The following is a 27,617-nucleotide window of genomic DNA, read 5'->3' on the forward strand; positions in this document are numbered from 1 at the left end:
TCTAATTGATATCATTCCTCAAAGAATGTAAAGAAGTCACATCCGCTTTCTGCTGCACCATCTCATCCTCGATTATAGAAATCCTTGCCTTCGCTTCCTCGATCCTAGCAGACATCTCTGTACAAGTCTTAACGACACAACACAGCGTATTTTGGAGTTTGTGGACTGCTCCCTGTGTGCGTAATCCCTCTGCTTTAGTCTCCTCACGATGTGTCATTGTGGCTTGATAGATAGTAGACATGGTGACCTCCTTCTCTGTCAAGACACCAGAACTATTGGTCTCTCCATTTGCTCCAATGCAGCCACCCAGACCGCCATTCATCTTGTTGTCAAAGTTTTGGTGAAAATTAATAATCCCACACTAGTGACCCAGCTTTATCGTGTCCTTCCTTGGACACTGATTTGGAGACTTCCCTTGCCTTCTGCACCATTCCTTTATCAGCAGAAGCTGCCAAGCTGATTTCATCATCATCCTGCAGGACCGAGCTATCATACTTCTATTGTCTGCCCAGTCTCCTCCAACACTTTCATTCTCTGAGGAATTTGATGGCTCTGACATCGAATAAGATTTTCCACCGAGTCCCCAGAGTGAACATCTTTTGCCACGTCTCTACCAAGATTTTCCATACTAGCACAAGTTTCTTGTTGTACTTCTTCAGGATTCCCACCGGCCATAATTGAGGGCGGACCACCCTGAAGATTAACTACGGCCCCCTGTGTCTGCTGAAAAAGATTCGCCATTTCTGACTCATTATCCATATTCTTATCCATATTGTGATTATGACTCCCAGCTGGGGATCTTTCATTTGGGCAAGTGTCTAATCCAGCTCCTTCTTTACTGCATCCTGAATCTGGCACACATATAGTCTCTGCATTCTTTTTTTTTTTTTTTTTTTTTTTATTCAAGAAGATTTACAAACAAAATGTCAACATGATTTCATACATATACATCTTGTAATACCTAACGTATTTCGGCAATTAAAGCTTATATAGCATTTAGTGTGCATCTTATGTCAGAAAAACAATATTAAATAATCTCTGCACAGAGATAATAAAGAAGATAAAAGGGGAAAAGAGAAAAAGGAAAAACACACAGGCTATAGTAGTTATTAGTCGAATCCCCCGACCACCTTTATCTATGTGATAGCTAGCTCTGCGATGGTTGGATCAGTGATCCATCTTTTAAGCGGAGCCCAAATAGCTTGACCCCGTTTCCGGGCAGCCCAACCTTTACATTTATACAATTCCTTTTCCATTTGATATATGGCCAGCAACCGGCCGATCCATGCTTGAAACCGTGGGGGTTCTGGATCTTTCTTATGAGTCGAAATTAACAGTCTCATTACCGCAATTGCAATAAAAATAAATGTACTCGCTTGGTACGTGCATTGTAGGTTTTCCTCACATCCTAACATCATTAAGGTGGCAGATATTTTAATGGGATTTTCTACTACCGTTGTCAAAAACAATTCCATTTGTTTCATCACTGTATTTAATTGATCACAACTATAAAACATATGTATCGTATCTGTAGGTCCTTGCTTGCATCTAGGGCATTTATTGTCGTCTCTTTTCCCCCAGCGATGTAGTTTTTCAGGAGTAAAATAAAGATCGTATAATGTATAATAATGTTGGGCTTTTAAATTCGCCACTAGAAAAATCTCCCTAGATAGATTCAAGGATCTGCATATATCTATGTCACGATTCCCGGTCTTCATAGCCCACTGAGCTTTAACCGCTAACAAATCGTCCGGGAGTGTATCGATTAAGACTCTGTATATATTCTTAATTCTAGTCAATGGATTGGAGATTAAGTCGATTAAGGGTATTTTATGAAGCAGTAGTCCCTTATTTGTCATTTTGTTCAGATAATTTATAATCTGATTATATTGAAAAAGCGAATTATCTGATAGGTAGTATTTTTGTAGAAGCTCCAAAAATGGCAATCTTTGTTCAGCAGTATATAGATCACCCACCATGAGTACTCCCCTTTCCTCCCATTGCCTAGCTGTTCCATCGTACATCAATGGAGAGGAATTGAAGGATCGCCATAGCGGAGCATATCTGTTATATATAGGATTACTAAATAAGATCTGCATCTTTTTCCAGATCTTCCAGATTGCAAATATAATCTTGAATTTTGTTTTTTTATAATAACTGGGCTCAATTTGTCAGGAGAGTACCCCTTGAGCAATATTACCTGCGGCTAATTCATAAATTGTGGGTAGATCGTTATTTGAATTGTGTTGCCTGCCCCTGCTGCCTGGCTAAATTACATATGCCATTTGCTGCAAAAGACGCGCATAATAATAAAATGTAATATTTGGGGCAGACCATCCTCCTTGTTCCTGTGGTAATGTTAAAAATGTAAGAGATCGGCAAATTTTAGAATATTTCCAAACAAAGAAGCTAAAGATGCTATCTAGTCTTTTTAACAGTTGTTCTTCTATAACGATTGGTATTGATCTAAACAAATATAAAATTTTCAGAAACATAATAATTTTTACGATATTGCATCATCCTATGAGAGATAAATGAAGTCTATTCAACCTTTGAAGATCTACACTGATCTGATCACAAACAGGTTGCATATTTAATTTCCAGATGGTACCTATATCTCTGGTGATCTTGATTCCTAGATAGGTTATTTCAGCGAGTTTCCGAATATCATTGCACCTGGTATTGATGTTGCATAAGTTCTGTGTTTTACCTTCATTTAAAAGGTAACCTGATTTCCAGCCATACTCTTCTGCTAGTTCCTGAATTCGGACTATCGCCTTATCAGGCTCTGTTGTAATTACCGCGAGGTCGTCGGCATATGCCAATATTTTTGTCTCACAGATGTTATGCTGGACTGGGGTAATAGTCTGATCCTGGAGAATTTGCTCAATGAAGATATCGATGTAAATACCAAAGAGTATTGGCGAGCAGGGAAACCCCTGCCTTGTCCCTCTCGCAATTGTTATTGAAGCGGACTCTTCCCCCATGATATTCAATTTGGCCTATCACCGGTGATACATGGCCTGTATAGCTGTTACAAACCCAGGGCCGAAGCCCCTTTGTGCCATGGTCGTCCATAAATATTGCCATGCAACACGGTTGAAAGCTTTCTCCGCGTCTAGAAGGATCATAGCCATCTTCTCCCCAGCTGCCTCAGTGATGTCCAACAGAGCTATCGCACGTCTAATATGATCAGTGTTGCTTTTTTTTGGTATAAAACCGTGTTGCCAAGGAGAAACAAGATGGGCTATGATCCTCCCTAGGCGAATAGCTAAGATTTTTTAATATAGCTTTGTATCCGTGTTCATTAGAGATTAAGGGCCAGATGTAGGAAAATCGTATTTACCGATTCATAAATACCAATTTTACCGATTCGGTATTTATGAATCGGTAAATATGAAGGAGGGAGATTTAGGAAGATTCGGTAATTGAATTACCGAATCTGTAAAAATCGGTATTTACCGAATCGGTAAATACCGATTCGGTATTTCCCATTGATTTCTATGGGCCTTGAAGCCCATAGGAATCAATGGGCAATACCGAATCGGTATTTACTGATTCGGTAAATACCGATTTCAGCAAGGGTGCAGGGGGTGTCACTTTGACACCCTCTAGCACCCCAAATACAGGCATGTGTGCCATGTGGCACACAGACATGCCCAAAGGGCATGTCTGTCTGTCACATGGCATAGGTGTGCATGCACACATGTGCACGCACACCTGGATTCGGTATTTTACCACCCAATTGGATTGGGTGGTAAAATACCGAATCTGTAAGGCCTTTGGGACTCAGAAGAGTCCCACCTACATCAGGAAGTTACCGAATCGGTAAAAATACCGATTCGGTATTTTACCGATTTGGTAAAATTACCGATTCGGTAATTATACAGAATCGGTAAAATAGGGCTCCTACATCACAAATACCCATATACCGGTCGGTAAAGGCCGAAATCGGCCGTTACCGGTCGGTAAATGGCCACCTACATCGGGCCCATAGACATATATGAGGCAGGTTTATTTGCGGATTTCCCTTTCTTTAAAAACACAACTATATCTGCTCTTTCCCAGGACTCTGGTGGAACCCAATTATATTGTATGCCTAGAAATAGATCTAATATTTTAGGCGTTATTTCTTTTTGTATCGCCTTATATAGCTCCAGGGGAATCCTGTCTGGACCTGTCGCCTTCCCGATCGCCATTGCTTGCAGAGCAGCGTGTATCTCGGCAGCAGTTATTTCCTTATCCAGTTCTTCACACATTTCTGTAGTGAGTCTGCGGTGGCTACCTAGGATACTTTCAGTATCGGTGTCTAACATAGGCTCTGTGTCCCCTTGTTTATACAGGTCTTGATAAAATTTCTCAAATACTCTTATAATATCCTTAGTTTTTGCATGAGAGACCCCATCGCTGCTCTTAATCTCTGTTATGTTATTTTTTGCAGCTTTCTGTGTTGTGCGCAAAGCCAGGACTTTACCAATAGATTCCCCATACTCGTATCCTTCTGATTTATATACCTAATACACAGCTGCACCCTTCTTAATATAGTGATTGTTGATTTCAGCTTTCGTGATTGCAATATTACAGCTACTTGTATTTTCAACAGTCTATTGCTTACGCCTGACTGCCCCAGTATATTCGTTTTCTAGTTCTGCCAATTTAGATATCAATTTATTGATGTCCTGTTTTTCTTATTTCCTGGTCTTACCTACAAAACTAATTGTCTCACCCCGAAGCCCAGCCTTATAACTGTCCCAGACTATATTACGTGAAGAGCTATATTGATCATCTTCATAGTACTTAAAGGCCATTTTTAATATGCTCTATGTACTCTTCATTGTGACCTATCAAATATCCATCTCACATTCAGATATTGTACATTTGGAAGTATTATAGCTAAGATTAAAGGATTATGGTCCGAAAGAATTTTCGGGAGTTTTTTTTATTTCAGCACATGAGACAAGGGGAGAAGATACAAAAAAATAATCAAGACTAAAGAAATTTTTGTGGGGGTTTGAATAATATGTATAGCCGGTGTCTGTTGGATGTTGAACTCCCCACACATCATATAAATCATAGCTGATTTGTAAGGTGGCGAGAGCACAGTGAACACAGGGTTTTCTACCTTGATATCTTCGGGTGTTATCAAACCTTTTTTCATAGTGAATGTTAAAATCCCCACAAAATATAAACGGGCCAGGCCATGATGCTGCCTCGACTTCAAGGTTGTTTAAAGTCTGGGGATCATCCTCATTTGACCCGTATACAGTGCAAATAGTAACCCCTATGGAGAGCTGGGCCATCGCCCACCTTCCTGATTTATCTCCCAGTGTCTGAATTGGTGTCCCCAGCCTGTTTTTAATATGAATCGCTGTTCCTCTAATAGTTGATGACTGGGTAGAGCATATCACGAGGTTGTAACCTCTTATAGCCAATGTGTCCCGGCTCCCCCATAGGATATGTGTTTCCTGTTGGCATATAACATCAGGATTAAATTTCTTAGCATCTCTGCAACATTTCTACATTTAGATCGATCATTGAGACCCCCTACATTCAATGAACATATAGTAAATTTAGCCATTTAATACATTGGATTTTCAATACTTTAATTGCCGGTATTTTACTAATACACACTATTTCATATTCATTTATGCAAACATCTTCTTCTTTCTTTTTTACTTTTTCCCCCAAACCCCCCACCCCTCCATTTCCCATTCCCCACCCTTCACCCGTGCTCCTTCCCTGCCCCTCACACCACCCTGCAATACTCCCTCCCCCCAACCCTTCCCTTACAAAAAGGCATCTAGTTATACTCTCCTACGATGGTCGCTCCTCCCTGACCATGATAAAGACAGCTGAAGGACAGCGAGAAAGTAAAAAAGAATGAATAAGAATTAACTAAGGTAAAGCTGAAGGGCTAATGCTGCACATATACAAGATAATAGAAAAACATGTCTATTGATAATGCAGGTACATTTGCTACTTTGTCAGCAAATGGAGAGGTAACTACCCCTCCCTGTGAGACAGTATCCAGGCTCTTAACTTTTATTTGCGGGTTTTTAAAGATCCTGGGAACTTTTACATTCACAGCAGCGCCATCTACAGTCCGGGTGGCCGCCAAAGGAGAGGTAACCTTTTCCTGCCGTATGCCAGCAGCACCGGTGCGTACGTTGCCAGCAGAGGCTGAGACATGTACAGGGGGAGTCGATGTGGCTGCAGCTGCCGCCCGAGTCTTAGGGCCTGTGGTGATCTTGGGTGCCATTACTAGCTGCACGTTCCGGCCCGGGTTTTTCAGTAGACCCTCTGCCTGAACCGCAGCTTCAGCCTCAACCTCCGCCTCTTACCGCCGAAAACCAAGCACTCCAAAGCACGACCAACACCTGCGGTAAAATGCAGCGCACAGAGACCGCAGGAATCCTTTGCGATACAGAACCAAAGCATTCCCCAATGCTCTGACGGCGTTCCAGCGGTGTTCCTTACTTTCGATAGCCACCAGGAAGTTATACAGGGGGTTAACAGCAGAGAGCCTGTCTCACTCGGTCACTGGTGTGACCGCCATCTTGACTACCGCCCTTTCCCATTAAAACTAGGTCTGGACATGAATATTGTAAACTTTCTGGCCGATCTTAATCGGGACCTTACAGCTACAGTGAGATTTGACTAAAAAGGCAACCTTATACAAGGCATCCGTATTATAAAAGGAGTTAGACAGGGATGCATTTTAGTCCCACTTTTATTCACTTTATACATTAATATTCTTGACTCAGTTTTAGTGGGAGCTAGTAGGGACATCCCACGAGTGAGGGAGTGGTTTATTCTGGCTCCGCTATATGCGGATGATGCTGCCCTGCTAGCTAGAACAGAGATTGGCCTACAGCATCTTTTAACAACCTTTACAGATTTTATGATGTCACTGGACCTTGATGTCAATTTTACTAAATCTCACAAAATGATTATGGGTTTAAAGCCCAGAAAACCTAAAATTCATTATTGTGAGGAAATGCAATATCACAGGTGATGTCATTTACTTATCTAGGGGTTTTGTTTGATGAAAGGGGTACGTGGGTACCACAAATGAAAGCAAAAAGAAATGTAATGGCCAGGTCTACCCTGGCTGTCCTCAACTTTGCACATAGATTAGGGGCAAAGCCAATGCATGCAATGTTTTATATATATATGGCCAAATGCAATGCCATATCAAATTACGGCTCTGACCTATGGGGATACAGAGAAGTTAGGGGTATGCAAATAGTGGAAAATAAATTCCTAAGTAATCTGCTATCTGTGCCACAGTCAACATCTCCTTATATAATCCATCAAGAAACCAGCTCAGGTTTCGTATCAGACCTAATTGGTATGGCACCTCTGCTCAAAGGGATAGGAATTTGGATAAACCCGGAGCTAGGGATGAATCGCAAAATTATTTGCGATTTCCTAGCACTTGATCGAGTAAGTAGTATCCCCTGGTTGAGCTATTTGAAAAGGCTTGCCACTCATCTAGGAAAGCCAGAGTTATTTAACTCCCCAGAGAAACTTTTAAAGTTAGATATGCTTTGGGCTAAAAATACTTACTTGCAGTTGTCACAAATGGATAGAGAGGCCAGGGAATTGAGACAGCCATCAGTGCGGGCACATCAATTGTTAAACACTTGCAATTGAACCCTATTTAAACATACTAACTAATCAGCTCCATTGTTTCCTCTTACTGAGGTTTACATTTAATCAATTGCCTCTACTTATTGCTGAACCAAAGGGATGGAAAAAGATTGAGGACCTTGGTGCTTGCCCGTGATAATTTTTCTACTCAGGACTCATTGCACTTTGTTTTATTTTGTGAGCATTTTTTGCACATCCGAAATTGGTTCATTTTACGTATTTTAAGTGGCAAAGGTTTTTTACAGTCTAGATCTTACAAATGCTAACTAATGTCTGGGAAAATTTTAATATAGCTAGTTTTCTGACTGCATCAGTCAGAATAAAGAAAAAGAGAAGGATTGCTATGAATTAGAAAACATTTAATTATTTTTAGAGAATCGTAATCAATTATAATATGAATTGTAATTTTGTATATTGATGATCAAGATGTATTTTTTGTAGCTTGTTGGTGTTTGTGCTATTTTAGTATTCAATGTGTTTTATGTAGTATGCTTTTATGGTTTTAATTAACTGTATAAAATGAATTTGAATGACTGACTACTGCAAGGTTGTGACATCTTTATGGGATTGTTCCATTGAGAAATGTTGCATGGCACTAAGGGCCTCTAAAAGAATCCGCAGTGATGAGACTAGTGGCTAGAGTTTGCTTAACACCCTTCAATAGCCCTAGTGTGAAGTGATGCACATGTAGTCTGTTGACAACTGGTCCACATGTCTCTCGTTAAGCAAATGGATGAACAGCACCCTCATTTAATGCTTCACCACCCAATTCCAGCACTTGATGGCGCAGTGCTGGCACAGAAACAATATAAAAAGAGGTCCATCTCTGAACCTTTCATTTTGGACTTAGGGTCTCAACAAATTCCAGAAACCTCTCTCCTTTCCCCAAAGAAAAAGGTAGGTGATCAATTGCTAACATTTTGGAAAATTCCCATTGTATAAACCCACTTTAGTACAGTGAAGCCTTAATGATCAATGATTTGACAGTTGTTTGTTGTGACTGTTTTCTTAGTGAGGATACCTCCATAAATGATCCATGGTTAGCAGGTAAGCTACTTAGGAACTTTGTGGTTGCTGTATGCCTCCTTTCATTGTGCCATGTCAAGGTTGCCAACATTCTGAAATACCGCTCTCCCCACAATTTTAGCATGATCTCAGTGGGCGCAGCCATCTTTGTATTATGTCTATATGTGCACAACTCAAGCATAATTATATCATACTAGACCTGGCATACCCAGATGATGGTTAGGACAGCCTATGTTGCTGCAGTCTGATCCAAACTGGGCTAAAAAGTTCAATTTACTATTCCAGGATGTGAGTATATCTATTTATTTTTCAAAAGTACACTGATAATATCTTGTCACCCATTCTTAACTTATGTTTTCCTTCAATTTGCAGGGAACCCACTAATAATGTGTCCATGAGGTTTTCTCAATCTACTGGGTAAGCTCCATGTAAGTGCCTTTATTGCTATTAGGTGATGCTCTCAATCCTTTTTCAAGTATCTGCAATTTGCTTTAGATTAAATGCATAATGATGAGGTGGCTAGTTTTCTTCTCAGTAAACCTTACCTCTTTTCCACGTCACAGTGTTATGATTTACTCATCACCTTCCTTGTTACACCTCTGAGCAGCTTTCATTAAATAAGTATTTAAGAAAATGGTATCCAGCAGATTCTGTCATTTGTTTTGTTAGAATTCTCCACAGATCTTTCTTCAAACGAGTAGTTCCTGTTTGTATTTTTTGTCCAGGTGCACAATACATTTTGGACCATATACTCACACTGAATCTTTAGTTTAAATTTAATCTAGCAATCTCAAAATAATCTCATATTCAAAACCTAGTCATCCATAGGTGATCTACTGATTCATCTACTGTAATAAAAACGTATTCTACAAAAACAAGTGGCACAATGAGTTCCAAATATCATATATTTATTTCATCATCATTAAACAATCAAGTTTACTCTCCTCTACATGTTATTTCCCCCACCACTTGTATGTTTTTCTACCTTCGTTGAAAAAGTCAACAGCCAGCGATTAGCAAAGTTGAGCCATTTTGATGATCTTTGAACACTGCAGGATTGGTGATATCAGGGTGTAGAAAGCAATAAAAAACTGAACAGAAAATAAATCAAAATGAATACATAGGCATAGAATACTTGAAGGTGGGGCATCCTACTCAGTGTGATAAGTTGTGAGCTGATCAGATCAGCTTAAGATCCCATTGAAAATTAATATGCAAGTGCCATTGCATAATAATCACAATGCCCTGTAAATAGCCAATTCCAGTCAATCAAAAATGCTAATTTTAGAAGCCTTTAAAAGGAGGCTCGTGGCTGCTCAAAAAACCAATTCTGAAAACTATGCTAGTTCAGATACCTCAGACCATTACGTGGCTTTGATAGAGTCATGCTTAATATTTGTAACAAAGTGATACTGTCAGAATTATATAGAAGTACAAATAAAATACATAAATACATGTAGAACACACAAACCTTATGAGGAAAACTCATTGATTCCAACTATCCATTGGCCACAACATGCTCTTAATTAGAACACTTTGAAGCAGGCAGTGGATGTAACCCACAACTAAGAACATAATTAATGTACCAGTATAGAATGGAGATAAATACATTGTAAATTAGAAAAACAGGAACTATGCAGAGAAACAGAGTATGCATGCAATTAATGGGAATAAATTATGCCTCCTGTATTTCCATACCACCCCTTTAATTAAAGTACATGCGTCCGGATTAAAATTAGGTGGGATAATGTTGATCCCTGTAAAATACCCTATTTGTGTAGGTATCAGAATTTTAACTTTTTGAGGGGGTTGCTGCTGTCAGTAGTTACTGAGACTGATTAAGCCAACACCCTTGTATTTCCCCTAGTTCATAATGGAACGTTGAGCCTTTCAAGGGAATTGTCTAGATATGGCAGGATATTTGCATCTTGGTGAAGAATGAACCAAGGTCCATGTTATGCCCCATTTTTTAAGACTAAACACATAATAAGTGATAATTTTTGCACCCAATAAATTTAGAATAGCCGGGTATCAGATTTGATCAAATGTGATAATTATATATTTTCATCTCGGCACTCAAAATCACGTCCATCTTGGAAAATGAGTTATAGAGTACAAACATAGGTCTGCTAAGTTAAACTATAGTTTTCAGAACACCACCATAAGGTACGTTTTGTCTGGGCATTTCCTTTTTGTACACTTTACCAACTTTGATATCTGTACATTGCATTCGGATCTAATAATAGGGTGCAGTTGGTGTTAGGATTCCTCTATGATCAGATCAACTTCAGGAGCCACAGACACATCTTCATGTATCTAGTGTTATTCTAAAATCTGCCATCAGTTCTATATGTGGATATCATAGATAAAGGTCAATGGTAATAGTGAGGCTTCCTACATATCCTAAATGCTGCATTTCACATCTAAAACAATGCAAGAAGACTCTTGCCAGCCTTGCAAGCACAAGTATCCTCGTCTATATTGTAGTGTAGTTCCAAAATAACCCTTTCATGCAGGACCTACATTGTTTATGGGTAACATATACTGTGGGCTTGGTGGCAAACTGAGCCTGTACACCCCCACCGAATATGTCAGCCTATGTTTTCACATTAGCTAGCTTGCATTCCTACTAGAATCTCCTGTTATCAGAGAGATTAGTTTTTGCTACTTCAGAACATAATGACCTCAAACTCGTGGAAACAATATACTTTTCACCCAGTCGCTTGTGCTTGCTTGTTTTGCTCTCAGAGAGATACACAGATGAAACAGTTGAGCGTGTTTTCAATAAGAATTTATTGAGCAGCAGTTGTTCTCATGTAAAATAAGTGGGCTGCTACAACTATAATACAGTAGCAGAGATATCGAACCAGAAGTACAGTGAATAGACAGAAATAGTATTATTCTACCTTTTTGCAATAGTCATGAACACATACATGAATATGAAATGCATTTATAAAGTAATGTGCGTACTTCTAAGATGCCTGTCTAGATGTACCTAAGTGTACCTAGCATGTGAGTAGGTGCAAAAGAACCTAAGTCTAAGAGCCTAAGTCTGAGAGCTGAAATCTAAGTCTAAGAGCCAAGAATCCCACTAGGATTTAGTCGAACCCCCATACCTGAATAGTGAGCGTGTGGGACCTTGTCCTAGACTTGAGTTGAACACCCCACAAGGGATCTTCAGACCACGGTCAGCTAGAGCGATGGCATGCCGGAGCTGCAGCATCTCTCGTCAGTGTGTCAGCCTTGAAGTCTTGGTTCCCTCCTGCTTACTGATAGCAAGAGGTGCAATATGTATACAGTCTATGTGCGTATGTTCCGCATTGTTCAGTATGAGGATGACGTTGGGGATTAAACCTTGTGCGTCAATGGAAGAGGTGAAGTGGACCTCCTGTAGAGTGTACTCATAAATTATTCATATGTGGTAAGGATGACGACTTAGCAATATCGATTTGGAAAAACCCACCCACAGCATGGAACTAGGTGAAAGGTTTAGTCCATAAAAGGCTACAGTCCTTATAAGGCGTTACGTCCATACAAGGCAGTCTGTCCTTATTTGAAGTTATGTCCTTATAAGGCTTGTTCATATGAAATGACCGGGAGACGATGTATGGAAAGTGTACGATGTTACCTGGACCTATATCAGGGTACCGATATGATGGGACCGCAGTGGTTTCAGCCTGGAGTCTTAGTCCGCTGGCGTCTCCGTTAGATGTGCCAGACAGATGTCCAACTCGCATTCTCCTCCACAAAACAGGCATCGGAAAACAGGTATGATGCAGTCTTCAAAGACTGGTCTGACTGACAGGAACAAAGAAGCACTTAGTTCTCGAAGGCAAGGCACACCGAGATGTTGTACCATGCGCTCACTGTAATATCTTTCCAGGAGAGCTTTTGCAATCTCGCTGGTGGATGGTCCGGCTATTGCGAAGCAGGTCAACGACAATCAGGATTATAGCAATAGAAACAGGATCAGAGGTAGACCCCTGAAAATGCATCAGAATACAGAGTATATAAAGTTAGGAACAACTCCAAAGATGCTCTGGGAGGTGTTGAGGAATTCCGACCCTATGGTTTTAAATAGGTGTACAATACCGCTCGTATCTGAGATATTTACGATACGACCTACCATTTCTGTGAAATATCAGTGGTAGTTTGTACGGATTAGTGCCTGTGTCTCTGTCGAGGTCCTCGCAACTTGAAGTTCAAAGGTTTCTTGTGCAGAGGTCAATGGCACGGTTTGCTGTAAAAGCATGGCTTTTATTCTTCTCAAAGCATCAAACTGAATAAAAGAAGCATTCATTGAAGGCCGTAGCGGCGCTTCCCTGACTGTATTTGTTGGAGGAAACAATACTTGAATACAGCAAGTAACCCTGGTTTTCACGGTGACCAGATAGGCAATGCCCGGGAGCATCCCACAACAACCTTGATCGTTCAGCATCAAGTAACTCCCATTCGAAAGTAAATCGAACACTGGTGCGATCACCGCAGCTGAAGTTCCTTTCATGTGGCAAGACAGATTCAAAACTGAACTATTACATGCCTCATGTGAAACAATATCTTGGCACATGAGAGAACCGCTTAAAGCGCTCTTGCAGTTAGTACCACTAAGAAACACTTCTTGATCCCCACTCCGGCATCGAAATCTTTATGCCGCCAGAGTGCTGAAGTCAAAAAGAATGCGGGGGCGTGGTCGTGTGACGCGGGGCGGCGGGATTGGCCCTAGGGAAGGGGGTGGGATGAGAGGGAAGGAGGCTGGGGCAAGGGAGCGGATTGAAAGTCTGCAGTGGATGTGAGCAAAGCGGAAAAACCAGGGACCAAATAAGATGACTGGGAAATGTGTGTGTATAAACTCTGGCGGTTGCCGTGACTACGTCCTGAGTGCCCGGACCATTTCTTGAGCTGTTTCTTCAACTTACAGAGGTATGTCTATTAGCCGACCTTTCACTACGTGGGCCCCGACCATCGTGCCTGTATCCACGTTGGATATTTACGCCTTCCCCCTTTCTCACAGATTGATTCTCTGCCGCCCGATCCCCTCACGGATCGGCTGCACATCGACCCCGAATAATGGCACGCTGATTCTAAACCACCCAGGACCCTGGACCTACCGTTCCCCAGGTGAGCTGATCTTTTACCCGTTTTCCCGTACCCTTCCAATCCACCCCACCCCCGACTCCACCCAGGACCCCTCGTTCCTGCTCCTTCACCTTGACCTGCTGTTTTTTTCACAGGCCTGCCACTAAACAGATGATCCACTCCACAATCGTAAGGACTGCATTGTCCTGGACTCCATCCAGGTACTACCTAGCCACCCCTGTCTTCACGCTACACAACCCCCCCTCACCACCTCCTTCCCCCAACCTTCCTTCGCCAGTGCCGCAGTCCTTCCATTCTAGCATGCCCTTCATATCTGGTGCCCACCATTCCACCTATCTCGCCTTTCCGCTGCCCCTGTATCTATTCTTCTAACCCTGCCTCTAACTTTCTCCGCAGACTGTCTCCTTTCCTGCCCGGTGTGGCACACCCATTACTTATTGTGCCAACTTTAATCCTTTTTTCTAAGCATTTTCCCGCCTATTGACCTAACCAGGCTTTTGCTCTCCTCATAGGCGCCTTTTGGTTGCTTCCCTGTTTTACTTGGCACCTCTATTTCCCACCGTGCCTACTTTGGTTGCCAGACCTTGCTCGCATTACAGGCTGCTGTCAATACCTCTTGCACTGTCACGCCAATTCGTTGGCATGCGCTACTCCACTTGATGTCCACATGTCCGCCCTTCTAACCCCTGGTCACTGATTACCAGCATCCAACCATGCCCGCGCAGTCTCTCCAGCCTCATTCACACCGGCTGCCACTTCACGGATGGCCTACTTCCAGGGGCTTCCTGACTGCTCCCTTATAATCGCCCTTTCCCGCGCTTGCCGGCTCCTGCTACCCACATCCCCCGGCCCCCCCTTACCTTGCATAATTCCTCTTCCTTTTCCTTACCATTTATACAGCACTGTCCCACATACAACCCTGTCCTGAGGAAGATCCCAATTAAGGAGGATCGAAACGCCGTCGACTACTCAGCCCATTCAAAGGCACCATCTACAATGTGGCCATTCCCATAAATCAGTTTATCTACATCCAAAACTTGTGTACCAAATAATTACGAAGCCACATTGTGTTACCTTATCACTGTATATATTGAACACCTATCACTTATGCGCCGTTCACGCTGACCACCTTGTCACTTGCGTTGCCACTGTGCACACCACATGCACCCTTATTGCACCAAGTACAACTAGGGTTGAAGTATTGTTTACCTACAGTGTTGATATTACTGTTTTTCTTCTTTTCCAACTTTACTTGCATAAATATGATGCCAATGGCACATACAAATAGATGTATTGAGTCTCTTCATTCTTTTGCAGAAAATGTTTTTGCATATCCTATCTAACTGTCTAAAGAATCATACCTGTTGGGATAGTGTTTGTTTTTTCTAACTTTCTCTTGCTACTGCAGTCTGAACTGCTGTCAGGATTTTTTCTGTTGAAGTGAAATGCATTTCTGCATTTGTGTACAGGTGTGATTTGTAAGTGATTGCTACAGTTTCTCCTTCTTTGAAGGTTAAATAAGTGTACCCGCATTGACCCGTGATTATTCAGATCACTAAGTGGCGTACGTTTACACATGTTTGTAAGTGTTTCGAAGTGATCATATCTTCCTGGAGTAAACAAAGAATATAAGTATGTTCTTGTGTCCAATCTCTGGCTGAAAAGTCAGGTTTTATTAAGTCATAGAAAGGTTTTACCCTTTGTGCATAATCTAAAATGTATGTCCTGCTGAAATGTAGGAATCATAGTATTGGGTTTTTTTTCGTTTCTTTTTGGATTTTTATTTTTTATGCAAGGAACAGAAGAAATACAGAAACAATAAACATGCAACATCAGAGATACAATTTAGACATATTAGACAAATCAAGGGATAACAAAGGGAAGATTTACATGATTCTAAACTTCATGAAAACAAAAGGGGAGAGAAAAAATCATAGTATTGATTGTAAAATCAATTAAGATTTTGGAGGCTGGAAGTCAAGTCAAGTCAAGTTAGAATTTATATAGTGCACTACATACCCAGAGGGCCTCAAGGCGCTTGAGGAAGGGGGGAGGATTATTTATCGAATATCCAGGTTTTAAGCTGTTTTCTGAAGGCTAGGTGGTTTTGAGTAAGGCGGAGGTGGATGGGAAGGGAATTCCAGGTGTTGGCCGCTAAGTAGGAGAAGGATCTACCCCCCATGGTGGCTTTGTGGATGCGCGGAACAGCGGTGAGGGCTTGGTTGGACGAACGCAGCTGGCGGGTGGGGGTGTAAAAGGAAAGGCGCGTGTTAAGACAATAAGGTCCAAGTTCGTACAGGGCTTTGTGTGCGTGGGTGAGGATACGGAACGTTATCCTCTTGTTGACGGGGAGCCAGTGAAGGTCTTTCAGGTGAACGGAAATGTGGTCTGTGCAGGGGATGTCTAGTATGAGTCTGGCTGAAGCATTTTGGATGCGTTGGAGTTTTTTCTGCAGTTTTGCGGTGGTACCGGCGTAAAGGGTGTTTCCGTAGTCCAGACGTCTTGTAACCAGTGCGTGGGTGACCGTTTTTCTTGTTTCGGTGGGGATCCAGCAAAATGTTTTTTTGAGCATGCGTAGGATGTTGAAGCATGATGATGAGATGGCATTGACTTGTCTGGTCATCGAGAGTGAGGAGTCCAGGATGATGCCCAGGTTCCGTGCGTGGTCCGTCGGTATGGGGGCTTTTCCTAGGGCCGTTGGCCACCAAGATTCGTCCCAGGCGGAAGGGGATGCACCTAAGATGAGGACTTCCGTTTTGTCCGAGTTCAGTTACAGACGGCTGCGCTTCATCCACTCGGCTACTTATTTCATCCCTTCATGTAGGTTGGTTTTGGCAGTGATTGGGTCTTTGGTGAGTGAGAGGATCAGCTGAGTGTCATCAGCGTAGGAGATGATGTTGAGGTTGTGTTGACGTGCGATGGTTGTGAGGGGGCTCATGTAGACGTTGAAGAGGGTGGGGCTGAGTGATGATCCTTGCGGGACGCCGCAGATGACTTCGGCGGCCTCTGACTTAAAAGGGGGGAGGCGGACTCTCTGAGTTCTTCCAGCGCGGAACGAGATGATCCAGTCCAATGCTTTTCCTTGAATTCCGATGTTTCTGAGTCGTTGTATCAGGGTGCTATGGCAGACTGTGTCGAAGGCTGCAGAGAGGTCAAGGAGGATGGGGGCGACTGTGTCTCCGTTGTCCAGTAGTGTTCGAATGTCGTCTGTGGCTGCGATGAGGGTGGTCTCGGTTCTGTGTTTGGCTCGGAAGCCAGACTGTGAGGAGTCGAGTGATTTGTTGGTTTCGAGAAGGGCGGCGAGCTGATTGTTGATGGCTTTCTCAATGACTTTGGCAGGGAATGGGAGGAGCGAGATGGGGCGGTAGTTTTTGAGTTTGGTGGGGTCAGCTGTGGGTTTTTTCAGAAGGGCGCTGAGTTCGGCATGTTTCCAGCTTTCTGGGAATGTGGCGGAGTTGAGGGAGCAGTTGATGACGTCTCGGAGATGGGGTGCGATGATGGAGTCTGCTTTGTTGAAGATGTGGTGGGGACATGGGTCTGTAGGGGATCCTGAGTGGATGGAGTTCATCAGGCGAATGGTGTCTTCTGTGGTGATTGGGTTCCAGTCGAAAAGGTTATTCGGAGGAGGTAAAGGTTCGGAGGTGAGTGGGGTGGACTGGTTTGCGGGTTGGTTGTCAAAGTTGTTATGAATGTCGGCGATTTTGTCATGGAAAAATTAGGTGAGGGAGTCGCAGAGGACTTGAGAGGGGGTGATGTCGTTTGAGCTGGCGGTGGGGTTGGTGAATTCTTTGATGATGTTGAAAAGTTCCTTGCTGTTGTGGGCGTTGATGTCTAGTTGGTCTTTGAGTGGTGATTTCTTGGCTGTCCGGATTAGTTGGTGGTGTTTGCGGGTGGCGTTTTTGAAGGCGGCTTGGGTGGTAGTGTTTGGGTCTTTTTTCCAAGTTTTTCCAAGGGAACGACAGAACTTCTTGGATTTCTTAAGGTCATCGTTGAACCAGGGGGCGTTCTTGCTTCCTTGCTTGATTTGATGTTTTTTCAAGGGTGCTAGTTTGTCGGCGGTTTGGGTTAACCATTGTGTGAGGTTGATGGCGGCCTGGTTAGGGTTCGTTGAATAGGCAGGGGGTATTTGAAGAAGCGATGTGGAGATCTGGTCGATGGTGATTTTGTTCCAGTTTCTTCGCAGAGTTGGTTGAGGGTGGTTGTGGATCGTGGTCTTATTGAAGATGAAGTGGATGCAACTGTGGTCCGTCCAGTGGAGGAGTGTGGTGTGAGTGAGGGAGATATACTTACTGGAAGTGAAGATAGGGTCGAGTGTGTGTCCTGCATAGTGAGTGGGGGTGTTAACAAGTTGTTTGAGTCCGAGATTGGCGAGATTGTCCAGAAGGGTGGTAGTGTTACTGTCGTTGCTCTTTTCCAGATGGAAATTGAGGTCTCCCAGTAGAATGTATTCTTCCGAGGGGAGGGCGTGTGGGGTGATGAAGTCAGTGATGTCTTCGCTGAATTTTGTACGGGGTCCTGGTGGCCTGTAGAGGAGGGTTCTCCTGAGTGTGGTCTTGGGGTCGGTGTGGATCTGGAAGTGAAGGTGTTCGGCGATAGCGAGGTTGACTTCTGAGCTGGTTGAGACGCGGATGGTGTTCTTGTGGACGATGGCGATGCCTCCTCCTGTTTGGGTGGTGCGGTCCTTGCGGATGATCTTGTAGCCGTCCGGGATGGCTATGGTGATGTCTGGAGCTGAAGAGGCATTCATCCAGGTTTCTGTTAGGAAGGCGATGTCCGGAGAAATGGTGTCGAGTAGATTCCAAAGGTCGATGGCGTGTTTGTGAACCGAGCGGGTGTTGAGAAGGATGCATTTAAGGTGGTTGGTGTTGGATCTCTGTTTGGTGTTTGTGGGTTTGGTGTGGGTCTTGATGCAGGTGAATTTGCAGGAGTGGCAGGTGAAGGGTCCATGGGTGTGTCCTGGTGCTGCTTGGGCGCAGTTAGGGAGTAGGCCGCTGTTAAGTGCTAAAAGGGTGGAGGCGTCGTATGTAATGCGGGAGGGGTGGGAGATGCGGGGACCAGGGGGTCTGGCGCTGGGCGTGGTCCAGGCGCGGACGGGCATAGACGGGCTTACCTTTGGCGCACCTTCGGCGCGCATGGGGCGCGACCGCTGCGTGTCAGCCGTAGCGACATAAGTGAATAGTGGGGGGGGGGGCGGGGCGAGGTGGGGTCAGCTGGGAGGCGGGAGCGTGTTGGGGGGATGGGCTCGGACGGCACAACAACAAAATGGCAGCAATGAAAACAAAAGCAATCAGGGTGAGGTTGGGGCGAGCAATGGAGCGCTATGTTAAAATTAAGCAACCAGCAGCAGTGAGCAAGCGCTACGATCTTCAGCAGCAGTCAATTAAAATTGCACGCTAACAGATCACCAAGCCCAACGGTTGAGCGCTCTGATCAAAATGAAACCCCAAATAAGACTCAAAACAGTTGCAAGGCACAGAGCCCAGGCAGCAATGGAGATAGGTACAGAAGTTAGCACGATCAGCAAAGCAGCAGTGTAAATAGCGCTGCGATACCAGATACCAGGTGAGAGGGAGTGAGGGGAGCGACCGCTTCTGCACGGGACAGGACGGTCACAGCTTGCAGCGAGGCAGGGATCAGCCTGTATACTCCGTGGGAGGTGGGGTCAGATGGGAGGCGGGAGCGTGTTGGGGGGACGGGCTCGGACGGCACAACAACAAAATGGCAGCAATGAAAACAAAAGCAATCAGGGTGAGGTTGGGGCGAGCAATGGAGCGCTATGTTAAAATTAAGCAACCAGCAGCAGTGAGCAAGCGCTACGATCTTCAGCAGCAGTCAATTAAAATTGCACGCTAACAGATCACCAAGCCCAACGGTCGAGCGCTCTGATCAAAATGAAACCCCAAATAAGACTCAAAACAGTTGCAAGGCACAGAGCCCAGGCAGCAATGGAGATAGGTACAGAAGTTAGCACGATCAGCAAAGCAGCAGTGTAAATAGCGCTACGATACCAGATACCAGGTGAGAGGGAGTGAGGGGAGCGACCGCTTCTGCACGGGACAGGACGGTACAGCGCACACTTTTCTAAAAAGTTAACTGCTAGACTATTGCCTTCACTTGACAGCAAACATCCCAAAAATAGGACATTGAGGTGGGCTATTGTTGATTTTTTAAAGTTGAATTTGTAGCCCTCTGCGGTAAATCCCATATTAATGGTGCTTACCCTGGTCAAGTGACTCTCTAAGTCGTCGTCTGTCAGATAAATATCATCCACATAGGACAACGCTTCTTCATCAAATTTTTGAAGTAACTCTGTTACTCTTGCTGAAAATACACCCGGCTGTTTGTATACCCTTGTGCTAGATGACAGAATTGTCATTGGGACCCCAACGTACTGAATGCGGTCAGATACCTGCTTTCAGGCGCTATATGTTGGCAGAAAAATCCATTTGAGATGCCAAGTGTGGTTTTGTATTTTTTGTGCACCATGTTATTCATTAATGCAGCACTATGTGCATTTTGGAGAGCAAATGTCTTTGTGCATGAGTTTAAATGTCTGTAATCTAAAACTAGACGATATGTATTGTCGTGTTTAGCAACAGGAAACAAAGGATTGTTCATTGGAGAGGTACATTTTTCAAAGATCCCCTGGTACTCAAGTTGATCTTAGATCTCCCAGACCTGTTTTTTGGCTTCTTGTTTTATTGGATATTGCCTCTGAGAATTAGGTGAAACTTTTAATAGGATTACATGGTAGGTTGAGTTCTCATCCCACCTTGTGTTATTTTTGTACAATGCCGGAGCTTGAGCTAATGCCCACTCCTATGCATATGTATGTTTAATGTGAATGGGAACGTAGTTGGAAAATGCATGAAAAATTATACTTTCTCCCCTGGGGCACTCCATTATGAATGCAGGCGGCCAATCTCGTTCTGCTAACGGGATGTCATAACCAGATGATACATTTTTCTAAAAAAAGAGCTTTTACTTTCCTGGGCTTGTCCCCCTCCAACCGGAGTGTTATTTTGTATAACTTGCGTGGGCGCTCACCCTTCTGTCTAGTGTTTTCACCATGATATAATCATTCAACTCCGCTGTCACCAGAAATTCCTTAAGGTTCAGGCGAGCTATTGTTACTTCTGCCGTACTGTCTAGCATAGTCAGAGCCCATTCCCCGTTCAGAAGTTGTGTCCTCAGAATTCTGGGCATTTGTGATTTTCAAACCAGCAACTTTCTTTTTCTTAAATTGAGGTTTTTTGATATTGCTTATCTTCTTTTTTAGAAGTAAAGTCTTGAGCGTGCAGCTTGTCTCTGGACAGTGTGCGCTCCTCTCTATTTTTGGACTTTCCTTCCCTTTCTGAGCTTTTCTTCAAGCCCTGAAAGAACAAGAGGAACGTTTATCAGTATCCTGATGTCTGTCAGGTTTCTTAATGTTATCCCTGTTCCTAAGGTTATTCTTCTTTTCAGAGGGCACCTGTAGAGGAGACCTACCTCGGGATTGATATCTCTTGTCTTTAGAGTTTTCTTTTTTATTATCCCACTTCTTTTTAGAAGAAGTAGGTGTCTGCTTAGAAGTGTCCTTTTCAGTACTGCCTTGTAGTTGAGGTTTTAACGCTCTTCCCCCCAAACTATCTGCCTAATTCTGCATACCCAGTTTCAATTATTTTGGGTAGTTCAGCCTCCTGAGTTAACAAGCCGACCTCCTTAGGCGTTGGCGGATTGCCACTGATGCTGCTTCCCCTTTAATATTAGCTAGTATTATGGCTGATACCTGGTCGTAGTCATTTAATAACTTCATCCCTAAGTTTAGGGCAGGATTCGGCTCCATAGTCATTTTGGATGGGTCTTAATACATCTGGTATTACTGCTAATGAAGGAATAACCTGAGTTCTGGTATATATGGCAGCAAAAACTGTACTCCAAGAGGTGCAATCCTCTAACTGTGGTGTAATCCCCATGGTCAAACAGATTGTTAACATTCTGTGTTTTTCCAATGGTGTTGTATTTGTGAAAGTTGTTTCAAACTGGGTTATTTTCTGGGCTATCCAGAAAGGAATGTGTTCATGTTTTGTGGGCACTTTGCCAATTACCGCGTGTGATGTTTGTGGAGTAATTTTAGTACTAGTGCTCTGTGTTTGAGCAGCAGTAGGTGTAATTAATGTAGGTTGGACCGCTAGTGTCCTTAAGACGAAGTGTGTCATGTTTCTGTAGAGCTTTATCAACTCTTTGAGTTGAACAAGTAGTTCATCCCCTGGCATTGTGTCAATGTCTGGATGTGGTGTATAGGTCGCTAATATCAGCCATATTGCTCCTGGTCTTCCTAAAGGTCCAACACTTGCTCTTGTTCTTATACGGGGTAGGGCGCCATTAAACCAGAAATTATGTTCCTGGAAAGTAAGCGGAATCTCAGTCTTCTCAAATGGAGTGTAAGCCGCTGGAACTTCTTCATGTTTATAAACATGAAAGGTTTTTGTTACAGCATCTGTTTCCGGGAATATAACCCATGAGTAGAATACCTCTGTTTTGAAATCTTTGTGTGCCTCTATCACGATTATTACTGAACTTCCTTTGGGTGATAACCCATGTTTGAGTAGTTTGTCTGTAAGAGTTTGTCTTACTTTGGGTGCAATATGTATTGCATCTGCATCTTCCTTTTCATTGGGAAGTGGTTGCTCTAGTGGATTTAGGTCTCTGTTCTTGACAGACATCGTGTTTAAGACAAGGAATAAATGTCAAGGAAATTAGGAAAAGGGTTTTATGCAATGGTTTCATGCACAATTTTGGGAATATTCCTTCAAGCTCGATTAACCAACAGCTAAAACATAGAATATCTCACCTACTCAGCTGTGGCAGAGTTTTTTCCCACCTACTCCAGACGTGTCTAGGTTTTGTAAGTAGGGTGTCTGAGAATAAGCACGACTGAGCTACTCAGATTCTACTGTTTGAGTAAGTGCACCATGTATTTACCACGTCGAGCAAACCATGTTTGACACATTGGGTGCCATTAGACCACGTTGGGCACCATGTAGTGTAGTTCCGATAGTACCCTTTCATGCAGGATAACATATACTGTGGGCTCGGTGGCAAAGTGAGTCTATACACCCCCAACGAATATGTCAGCCTATGTTTTTGCATTAGCTAACTCGCAGTGCTACTAGAATCTCCTGTTATCAGAGAGATTAGTTTTTGCAACTTCAGAACATAATAACCTCAGACACATGTAAACAATATACTACTTTGCACCCAGTCACTCATGCTTGCTTGTTCTGCTCTCAGAGAGATACACAGAAGAAACAGTTGAGCGTGTTTACAATAAGAATGTATTGTACCGTAGTTCTTCTCATGTAAAATAAGTACGCTGCTACAACTGTAATACAGTAGCAGAGATATAGAAACAGCAGTACAGTGAATAGAAAGAAATAGTATTGTTCTACCATTTGGCAATAGTCATGAACACATACATGAATATGAAATGCAGTTATAAAATAAAGTGCATACTCCTAAGATGCCTGTCTAGATGTACCTAAGTGTACCTAGCATGTGATTAGGTGCGAAAGAACCTAAGTCTAAGAGCCTAAGTCTAAGAGCCAAGACTCCCATTAGGATTTAGTCGAACCTCCATACCTGAATAGTGAGAGTGTGGGACCTCGTCCTGGACTTGAGTTGGACACCCCGCAAGGGAGCAACAGACCACTGTCAGCTGGAGCGATCGCATGCCGGAGCTGCAGCGCCTCTGGTCAGTGTGTCGGCCTTGAAGTCTCGGTTGCCTCTTACTTACTGATAGCCAGAGGTACTGTATTTATACAGTCTATGTTCGTATGTCCCCCATTGATCAGTATGAGGATTACATTGGGGATTAAACCTTGTGCGTCGATCAGAGAGATTAAGTGGACCTCCTGTAGAGTATACTCATAAATTATTCATATGTGCTAAGAATGACGTCTTAGCAATATCGATTGGGAAAAACCCACCCTCGGCATGGAACTAGGTGAAAGGTTTAGTCCATAAAAGGTTACAGTCCTTATAAGGCGTTATGTCCATACAAGGCAGTCTGTCCTTATTTGGAGTTATGTCCTTATAAGGCTCGCTCATATGAAATGACGGAGAGGCAATGTAGGGAAAGTGTACAATGTTCCCTGGACCTATATCAAGGTACCAATATGAAATATAACAATATGACTACAATGATGCTCACTCAGCAGATGAATCAGCTGCAAGACATTCTGCTTAACCACTGAGCTTTCAATGCACTGTAACAAGAATTTCCAAGAAAAAGAAACTAATTGCACACATGGCTTACAAAACTTTACTGTGCACCATGACTCGCCTGTTCCGCTTTGAAAAGTAAAGGAGAAAGACAAAATAAATAGAATGATCACCTTGTGGTTAACCGCTCATTTCAATGTAAAATGGCCTTCAGTACAGCACTGGGATTTTCCTAATCAATTCAAGACGTGACTTCTTGTGGTACAGTCTCTCCAGAAGGCCTATATCTACTTCATCCATAATTGTTGCCACTTTCACCTGCACCTTCTCAGGAATATACAACCTCTGCAATATTCCAGAATACCTAAGCCTTTTCACGGCTGTAGATAACACCCAATGGTCATTAATGAACCCATGACACAGCCAAAATACCTCTCTCATCCAGAAAGTTCAAATCTGCCGAAAACGGAATACTTCAAAATGCCTTTTCTGGGAGCGAATCCAAAATATGGAACTCCAGTCCTCCAGCATGTGCTCAAAAAGAGTTAAATGTCCTCTTCTTGGAAATAATCCATGGTATTGAATGCTCTACATGACTAATGTATTAAAGTACTAATCTATTAACCTGCTTAATAAATGATGATGCGTACTGTCTCTGGGATTCCTAGACCAACTAGATACATAGGACCTATTTTAGAGTTTGGCGGAGCTGGATATCTGGCAAAAAGGAGCAGAAGTCCTGCCAGTGTACATTGACATCAATGTACACTTAATACAGCCACAAAGATATTTGCCACTTTTCGGCATATGTCCCGCTCCACCAAGGATTAATGATGACACAATAATTCCACTCTCTGTAGGGTCTAAGCAGGCTAACAAAAATATGTATCTTATCACTCTATATTAATATGTATACTAGGGGGCTGATTTCGATGCCGGACGGATTTGAGTCTGTCCGACATCGATCTGGAACTGGGTCCGGCCGACCTCTTGCCACTGGTCCCAAACCAGCAATTAGGATTCAACTGCACTCCTAGGGGCAGATTCTCAAGGAGCTATCGCCGAGTCAACAGCACTTTATCGCAGCCAAAGTCATAATCATTTAATATCCTCATTCACAAGCTGTGCCTACAGCCCATAGCACCAGTGTACCTGCGATAGCAGCCGCAAAAACATCGCCACAGATGACCCACGCAACTATCGCTAATGAGATGCAGAGTAGGCACTCCCAAGCAAAAAGCTGCGACAACACCACTCCACAACATTCTCATTGACCAGTCACATTGGCGATAAGATCACAAGACAGGTGATAAGGCGAGTTAGCAGCAGGAAACTAACACCTGCTTTGACCTGGTGTAAAGTTGGACCACAGCCTGCAACACAAAAAGAGGCCAGCCCAGAGCCACACCTGAAGAACAACAGATGCTCTGGAGCCACTGAACATGCGGGCCGGACAACCAAGAGGGCCACTGTGTCCCCCGGACGTCCTATAGTATCCGGATGCGGATCCATTCTGGAACCACTCTGCAGGTACATCGATTTCTTCCTGAAACCTATTGCTGAGGAAACTGTGACCTACCTACGTGACACCACCCAGACTATTAATCTTGTGGAAGGCCAACCTTTTGACCCCTTGACTCAGCTTCTCGTTACTTGTGATATAGTTTCACTGTATACTAGTATTCCTCAAAGACAAGCACTGGATGTGATGCAAGTTGCCCTTGATAGACGGCCAGCACCGATGGCAGTACCAACGAAGTTCATCCTCTCCTTGCTTACCATCGCCATGACTAAGAACTTTTTCATCTTCCAAGGCAATTTTTACCTCCAGACGAAGGGAGTCGCCATGGGGGCTGCCTTTGCGCCTGACCTGGCGATAATTTACATGGATGATTTTGAAAATCGATATATTCTTAATATCTGTAATCCATACCGTGACCATATACTCCTATTACGTCGATATATCGATGATGTGCTGATGGTATGGGCAGGTACCAAAACTGATCTAGACTCATTCCACCAATGGCTTAACCAGCAGAGCCTCGATATACAATTCACACTACAATCTGACAATAATAAAATTGATTTTCTGGACATAACCATCTTTCATGAGGATAATCGACTCCTGACCACACTATACCGGAAATCTGCGGAACAAAACTCCCTCCTCCAATACCAGAGCCATCATCCCCGTGCCCTGAAGGACAACCTACCTGTAGGCCAATTCTTTAGGATACGACGCAATTGCACCAAGAAGGACGATTACTTCTCACAATCCACAGACCTGAGTACAAGACTTTTGGCAAGAGGCTATCCCCGTAGACTCATCAAAAAAGCACAGAAGCGTGCCTGGTACAATCCTCGTGAGAGTCTATTAGCAACACAACTCAAGGATGATGGTAAACAACAGAGGATGATTTGTGTAACCACGTTCTGCACTCAAAGCAATCAAATTCGCAAAATTGTGAATAAACATTGGACTCTAGTGTCTGATGAGATCGACCAACGAGACCCCCCATGCATGCATTCAAGAGAGGAAAGAGTATTTGAGACCATGTAGTATGCTCCTTTTTGGATCCCCCGGAACAGCCCACTCTGAGAACAATGTGGAATCTTCCACCAGTATTGGGACATTTCAATTGCGGACAGTGCAAAGCCTGTGACACAACGATTCAAACGCAACAATTCATATATCGACAACATACGATCAATCTCAAGGCACTTACAAACTGTAACACTAGCTGTGTCATTTATTGTATCATGTGTCCCTGTGGACTAACATATATAGGCCAGACACAACAGAAAATTAAGGCACGCATTTTGCAACACCACAGTAGGATCAGATGTGAGGTACCTGGGGCCCCTTTGGTTGACCACTGTATGACACACAAACATACACTTAATGATTTGAGGTGGTTGGTCCTTGAAAAGGTCACTTTAGGGCCGCGAGGAGGAAGTGTATCCGGAATCCTAAACCTCAGGGAGAGCAAATGGATGCTGTCACTTGACACAATCATGAGTGGCCTCAATGAGCAGGACTCAAGTTATGCACAATTAGCTTGTCTTGATTGAACTATGCTTTTGAATTGTTTAGATTGTGCACGTTTTTCCATTGTCACCCTCTCTCTACAGGACAAACAGAGACGTAGACACAGATGCTTTGTCACTTCAGCAACCATCGTCAATTTATTTTGAATGCATCTTACAATTGTGTATATTTGAATTGCTTGCATGTATGTCTAATCACTACCATTGTCTACCACACATCAATGGGGCCTGTGTTTATTAAATAATACATCCGGTATGTTATAACTCCATCCATGGAAATACCACAATTTAGTATTACATTTTGGTAAGAATAGGTCCATCTTCCAACTACTCGACCGTCAGCACTAGTCTTTTTTCACTGGCCGCGCGGCACCAGCATCTAGCTGCTGCATGCGCGCGCGCCTCTCACAAACATTCCACAATGGCAGGGAGCGGCTGTCCCCTTGATCGCTTTTGCCGGTTTCAAATTTTCCTTTCCGCGGTACGCACACCAGCGTTTTGTTTACGTATACATACTTATAGTCCTTACGAATTTTGTGCTGATATTCTGCATTATCTACAGACTAATGCACGGAATACCGCATTGGGAG

The sequence above is a fragment of the Lissotriton helveticus genome, chromosome 10, assembly GCF_964261635.1.
Source record: "Lissotriton helveticus chromosome 10, aLisHel1.1, whole genome shotgun sequence".
NCBI lineage: Eukaryota > Metazoa > Chordata > Amphibia > Caudata > Salamandridae > Lissotriton > Lissotriton helveticus.